Raw genomic sequence first — 7395 nt, 5'->3', positions numbered from 1 at the left:
AAAAGTTTCTATTAAAAATTGATTGCAAATCTACAAAAAAATGTTTTAGAACAATATGTAAAAAATCTTGCATCAAAACAATTTTTTGCTAAATGACAAGCTTTACTCTCTATTTTTTAATTTGATATTGAATTTATTCCTGGTTCTCAAAACAGTCTCTTTGATTTTTTAACCAGAAAATTTTTCAAAAGTCACAATGAGCTCTTCCAAAAGTCAAAAGAAAAGGAGAAAATTCCTATTGAAATCAAAATTTATCATTCTTATTTTTCTCTAATAACTACCAAATTTGACTATCTTCATAAAATAAGCCAAGCCTTGTTTTTCTTATATCAAAAGCAATACGAATCTCTCTCCATACCTCAAATTCAGAAGTAATTATTCCTAGAAAATAATCTTTTTAATCTCAAACAATCCAATCTATCCTCAAAATTTTATAAAGTAATTTTATTCTAATCTCAAAGTGCAATTATTTCTTATAATTTTAATCAAGATGGAGAAATAACATATTTCAAATTAAAATTTTAAAGAATCATACCTTACCAAGAATGGGATTCATCTTTTTGAACCTCAAATATATCAAATCTCCTACCAATCAGCAAATTCCCTACACATATTGGGACTATCAAAATGCATGAGAGTATGTTCTCCTCATCCAAAATACAAAATGATCTCACTTATGGTTCATCCAATTTTCCCAAAAGTTTAATAATCAAATTCCTTATTGGTTCTTCAACCAATGGTGGAAAAATTATAGTGATATCCCTAAAATTATCCCTTTTTAACAAGTTTTTCTTTTTGAGGAATTTGTCAATAATAACAAATTCAAAATTGAAGACTTGAATTACTAAAATATGTTATTATTTGCCTATGCAAGTTATCCTTGGATACTTAAGTAGAATCACTCAAAAGAATTACTGGATAGTTTTCCCATTTTTTTCAAAATTAGATATGTTAAATGATAGGATAAATATGATCAGAACAAAGTAACTACTGAATTATCTCAAAAGACACCAAAGAATATGTCTTTCGACAATTTTTCAAAGTTATCAAAAACCTTAGTAAAGTCTTTTGCAAAATCTTATGCTTAAATAACTGCCTCAACAACAGCCACACCAACAACTTTTCCTACAAAAATCTCTGCACAAGATTTTGTATTAGCCATTAAACAAATGCAAAAGATATCTAAAGAACTTAAGAGCCTCTAAGATGCAATGTCAGCCCAAGGATCTGTTGCTGCAAAATCATCATCATTAAATACTTTTCAAAATATTTTTTATGATGAAGAAGAAGAACAATTTTTGTTCTACAATATAATATGCCAAAGATCATATGTAAGATTATAAGTATAAGTATGAAGGTCTGAAAAAAAGTTATATGTAAAATACGTCAAAAGTCTACATAAAGGTCTATACAAAATCATATGCAAAAGTTTGTCAAAAACCGCGATTTGAAAACGCATATCAAAAATCAAAGTGAACAGTAAAACACTATTCAAAAGTCACCACTCATTAAATAGTATTTTGTCAGAAATCATCAAAGTCGTTAAACTCCTCAATAATGCAAATATTACTGTAACAATGTCGGTTAAATAATAAGATGCCACGTATACACTTCACGTGCCCTCACAAGCTCAAATTTGTTGATCAAATCTCAGCTGAACATGTGTCCCATCTATTATCATCATCGATGATAAATATATTATTATTTGTTTTATTATATAGATTTGTAACTATTATTATATAAAAAATTATAAATAACAATTTTTGAATATATTTTTAACAAATAATAATATTAATCTATAAACTATTATCCTAAAAATATTATATATAGACTTGTTATTTGTTATTTTTAATAATTTAGTAATTTATACTTAAAAATAATAATTATTTTTATTTTTTATAATTTCGTATTTTTTAATAATTAGAAAACAATCTATTTATTTTAATAATTATATATATTATTTCATAATTTTTCTTAATAATATTTCTTAACTATTATAACTATAATTTTTATAATAATTCTAACTATTATAATAATTATTTTGAATATATATTTTATTTTTATTTTTTACAATATAACAAATATAAAAAAATAATTATATTCTTAACTATTTTTATTAATATGTTTAACAATATAATGAATTAAAAAATCATTTATATTCTACACTATTATACCTATATTTTTTAATATATATTTTATAATATTTTTAACAATATAATAAATTAAAAAATATATATATAAGAACATAACATAGTTCTTACCTTACCTATTGTTTGTCAAAATGAAAATGATGCATAAGGTACTTTTGCCAAAATGAGTAAAATGATATCGAGACTGAGGGGGCCATTGTGGCTATTTTGTATAAAACAAAAACTAGCACTCCAACCATCGATTCTATTTAAAATTAAGTGGTTGAGTAGGTTGGTATGAAAACCAGTGGTCAATCCACCTATTTTCGTGGTTAAGAGGGTATTTTAGTCCATTTCAATAATTCACACTAAAAATCGATGATTGTTCTTTGATTTATTACTTTTTTGATTAATTCCTAAAAAATATATTTTTTAATAATTTTTCCTAAATTCAATTTATTTGCATTCGGGATAGATAACATAGGTGGTATGCAGAGTTGCAAGGGTTCAATGGGCAGCGCCCTTTTGCCGAGAGCCCCAAGACCAAAGTTTGTAAGGTTACCAAAAAGATAATTATGTAATATTTTCTTAAGGGTTTTTTATTTATTTTTTTTTTTTTTTGGGGAGATAGACATGTTTAGCCATTCCTGATTTTATAAATAGAAATCTCTAAGATTATAAAACTTGAGACAAAAAATAATAGATTGTTTTTTATCTTATTTGTGGATGTAGGCACACTGTTGAACCATAAATTCTTGTGCTTTCATGTGCAATTTTTATTCTCTTTATTGCTTCATTTTCACAAATTACAAACAACTCAATAGATGTTGGAGTCATAGGTGGATATCTTGTTGGGATATCTCCCAAGACCAGCCTCTAAACATTGCCAAGTCAGCAACATTGGTTGTTAGTGATGGAGAAACTCACCCCTCATGACATGCACCATTTCATTCTCGAAGATATTGTTCATAAAATTTACATAAAATGGATTTAGCACTAGAGATGAGTTTCATATAACAAACTATCCTCTATTTTTTTTTCTTTAAAAAAAATAACAGAACAAAGGTGGATAAGCGCCAAATCTCCCTGAAATTGAAACATCCCATGTAAATAAGCAATAATCAATTGGAGTAGTGCCTTGACTTTCCCATTCCTCTATAATGAGTTATAGATATAATCTCATTGTTCAACAATGAGCCGAAACTACTTCTTCTTCTGAGTCGCCAATCCTTGATTCCTAGTTTTTGTTGATGGTACAATGAAAACTTGTAATTTCGGGACTAGGGAGTTCCATTTTGGGTTCAATGTTTTAGTTGGTTGTATTATTCCTGTTATCGATAGGGGAGGTAACTATGACTTCGATTGACTTTATTCTCTCGAGGTCGTTGAAGGCATCAGCTGTGACATCCTCTTGAATTCTTTGGACTTTCCCCAAAACACAATGTATAGCCCACGCACTATTAACACTGCTCTTAATATGTTGTTACAAGCCAAAAAATATATAAATATTTGCAATAAAATGTATAAAAAAATAACTTCTAATATATTGTCAAAATATAAAGAATCATTTCTTTGAATGGTAAAAATCTTTAAACTAATTCAGTAATTTATTTGAACAGTCATGAATGATGCCTAAATCAAAACAAATAAATAAAAATAAATGGTTACTACAGTGAACAATGTAAGGTTAGGAATTCAAATAGAAAATTAAATTATGGGACTCAAAAAATAGAAAATGGAGATTCAGACTTACGCTCTAACTACTATAATAATTCTAACTATTATAATTATTATTTTTAATATATATTTTTTATTTATATTTTTAACAATATAACAAATTAAAAAAAATTATTTATATTTTTAACTATTATTTTTAATATATATGTTATTTATATTTTAACAATATAACAAATTTAAACAAATTATTTATATTCTTAACTATCATAACTATATTTTTTATTTATATTTTTAACAATATAATAAATTTAAAAAAACTTATTTATATTATTAACTATTATAACTAAATTTTTAATATATATTTTTAACAATATAAAAAATTAAATAAATAAATAAATAAAAATAAAAAGAACATAACACAGTTCTTACCTTACCCATTTTTTTGTCGAAATGAGAGTGATGAGTAAAGTCCTTTTGGCGAAACGAGTGAAATAAGAGAGATGAGAGTGACTAAGGGGGGCATTGGAGCTATTTTCTATAGAATGAAAACCAGCACTCCAATTGTGCTTTTTTTTATTAAATAAGTGGTTGAGTAGGTTGGTATGAAAACCAACAGTCAAACTGCCTATTTTTCGTTTTTTAATTATTATTTTTAAATAATTTTCCCTAAATTCAATTTATGTGCAACAGGGACAGATAACAGAAGCGATACGCTAAGTTGCAGGGGTTCAATAGGCAACACCCCTTGCGGGAGCCCCCAAACCAAATTTTGTAGGGTTTACTAAAAAGATAATTATGTAATATTTTCTTAAGGGTTTTTTATTTTTTTATTTTGGGGAGATAGACGTATTTAGTCACTCCTAATTTTATATAATATTTAAAAAAAAATTATTCAAGCTCAATAGAGCTAAATGGTTAATATTTAAAACATGCATCTACTATGTTCCATAGGCAACACATCTGCTACATTATTGTAATGATTTATACATTATTGATGTCGTGTAAGTCTTGAACTTATATGAGTAGTTTTTTTATCTGAGCATTCACTTGAGTATTATTATATATAATTTTGGGGTAGCTGAAGAAGATCAACTCTAACCATAATTACATAGAGGGGATAAGTTTTTTTTTTTTTTTTTTTTCATTTTAAAGTTATTTTAATAGTTTTGTGAGATAATTCTAATTTTTAGGCAACTGGCAAAGATCACAAAAACGCATTCATTTCAATACAAAAAGAATCTTCTATAGTATCATAGTGATCGTTGCACTATTGTAATGTTTGCTATAAGTGATCGCTAATATAACATGTATCACCTTCACCAATTACTATTTTTTCAGCTAATCATTGTATCACCCAGTATTATTTAAAAAAATGATATTAAATTATTCTAACCTACTTGTTATACTTTGTTTTCATCAAAATCATGAGCATTATTTAGTTACTATTAGAGTATTATAGGATGCAATATAATAATGTGCATTGTACCGATAAAAAATAATGTGCATTTTGATACACTAAATCTTATTTTGAAGATTAAATCAAATCTGCAATTGCATGTGACCATTCAATCAGTTAGGATCTCCTTTATTTTGAGTATTTTGAGTATTTACCTTTAATTTGTGATAGGAATATTTTCTCATTTTCTATAACTATTGCCAAGGGTGGATTTAGACCCCCCCCCCCCCCCCCCCCCCCCAAAGCTTAGGAATTAGTAAGCTATCGCAACAGATTTTAGCAGCAGATAACAAATTTGTCACTATTACCCTCACAACTATTTTTTCCACTCTTAACTGCCCTCACAACTATTTTTTTTTTTCACTCTTAATTATCCCCATAAAAAAAATTATACTCTTGATTGCCCCCACATGGGCAAAATCCTGGCTCCGCCCTTGACTATTGGGTAACATGACAAAAACTAAGTATAAAACCCTTATTCCCAATAGATGGAGTCCGATGTGATTATTTTATTGAGAATGACAAAAGATTAAAAAGCCTTTTTATTTTTGCCTTTTTATTCTTTCCCTCTCTCAAGCCTCAATCTTCTGAGTTGGCTTGCCTTCTATTATAATGCTAAAGTAACACTAAAATTTACATCGTGGGGGACATTTCAGACGTGAAAATGTCCCCCATGATGTACATTTCAATATTACTCCAGCACGACTCTATCTTCTAGTACTTTTTAGAGACTTGTCTATGTCTTGTAATTAAGACAAAAAAACTTATGTTCCCTTTCCACATTGGTAGAGATAGACTACGTGGTTGTTGGTTTTTGACCTTTGGGTCGGGCACCCCATACTAAAAGTTAAACACACCTCCATATTCCGAAATTAACCGAGGCATGACTCAGTGGAATTTTTCGTCATTTCCCCCCTTAATTTTTACATTTAAATTTATTGCTTTTTAGGACCACTAATCTCATGGACTGAAATTTGATGGGTTTATAATACAAAAAAACTCAATTTGATTGGTACTTCTAGTCATTAAATTTAATTTGTTCATTACTTGATCTCTAATATATTTTGATCTTACTTCTTTTTTTTCAATATAGGTACAACAAGTGATGGTATGAATATCAGGTAGGTAGTGGGCCTTGGTAGTTTTAGTGATATGAGATTTTGATATAATTAACATCAAGAGTTTGTTTTTTCAATGACAACAATTTTTTTACTTTTTATGAACTTGAGTCTAATTGGTATTTTTAAGTCCAAGATTCTAGTTACCTTTTCCCTCCATTTAGACTTTTTCCACAAATTCACAATTCTATCTATTTGAAAGAAAAGTTCGAATAGGTTTTTGTATCTCTATTTAAAAACATATATATTTTTTTTCTTTTTGCAAATTATTGGATGGTGGAGGTGCTTGAATCTCAAGAAGAAGAAGATGAAGAGAACAAGTCTTTCACTCACTCTCATACGCATAATACATGCAATAGCATTCGTCAATGCACTTTCGTTAAAAATGTGAATGAAAACTTGAAGAGCTAAAAACGATAACAATCTCTATTTAGAAAAAATAAGACAAAGGAGATAAGTGGTTCTTCAAGATGATTTTTTTTTTCCCCTTAACATTGCCAAATGTCTATTTTCAATATTAAGTACTTTTGTAATTAAGATTATCAAATAAATTTTATTTTTGATAAGCGGGTATCCCTTTAGATAGAGGATCGGGGTCAGTATTTGAGCTTTGCCCAGTTCATAGACCATGATCTTGTCTAAGGACTAATCCTGAGGCACGTGCAACACCCACACATCATATGCACCGAGTAAGTGAGGGTGTGCCACAAGTGACCCCTGAGAAATTAATGCTCTTACTGTGTATCAAACTCATGAACAATGGACATTAACTGCTTATTGATCCGGAATTGCAATTGAACCAACCCCACAGGGTTTACCAAACAAGCTTTTGTTATTCAAAAACAATATGATAAAAGTTAATAAGTTATTATCACCAAAGTGCTTTAACAAAAGTTACTTAAAAGTCACAAAGGTAGCACCAAACGCATAATAAAAAGGTTTAGAAATGACAAAGATACCTAGTGTGTTGTCGAGAAAACGTTTCAAAACATTTATCTTCAAATTAGAAAACTTA

Source organism: Akebia trifoliata, chromosome 3, assembly GCF_017979445.1.
Source record: "Akebia trifoliata isolate Shusen 1 chromosome 3, ASM1797944v1, whole genome shotgun sequence".
Classification (NCBI taxonomy): Eukaryota; Viridiplantae; Streptophyta; class Magnoliopsida; order Ranunculales; family Lardizabalaceae; genus Akebia; species Akebia trifoliata.
The sequence above is the reverse complement of the archived record's forward strand: the minus strand, read 5'-3'. Positions refer to the sequence as shown.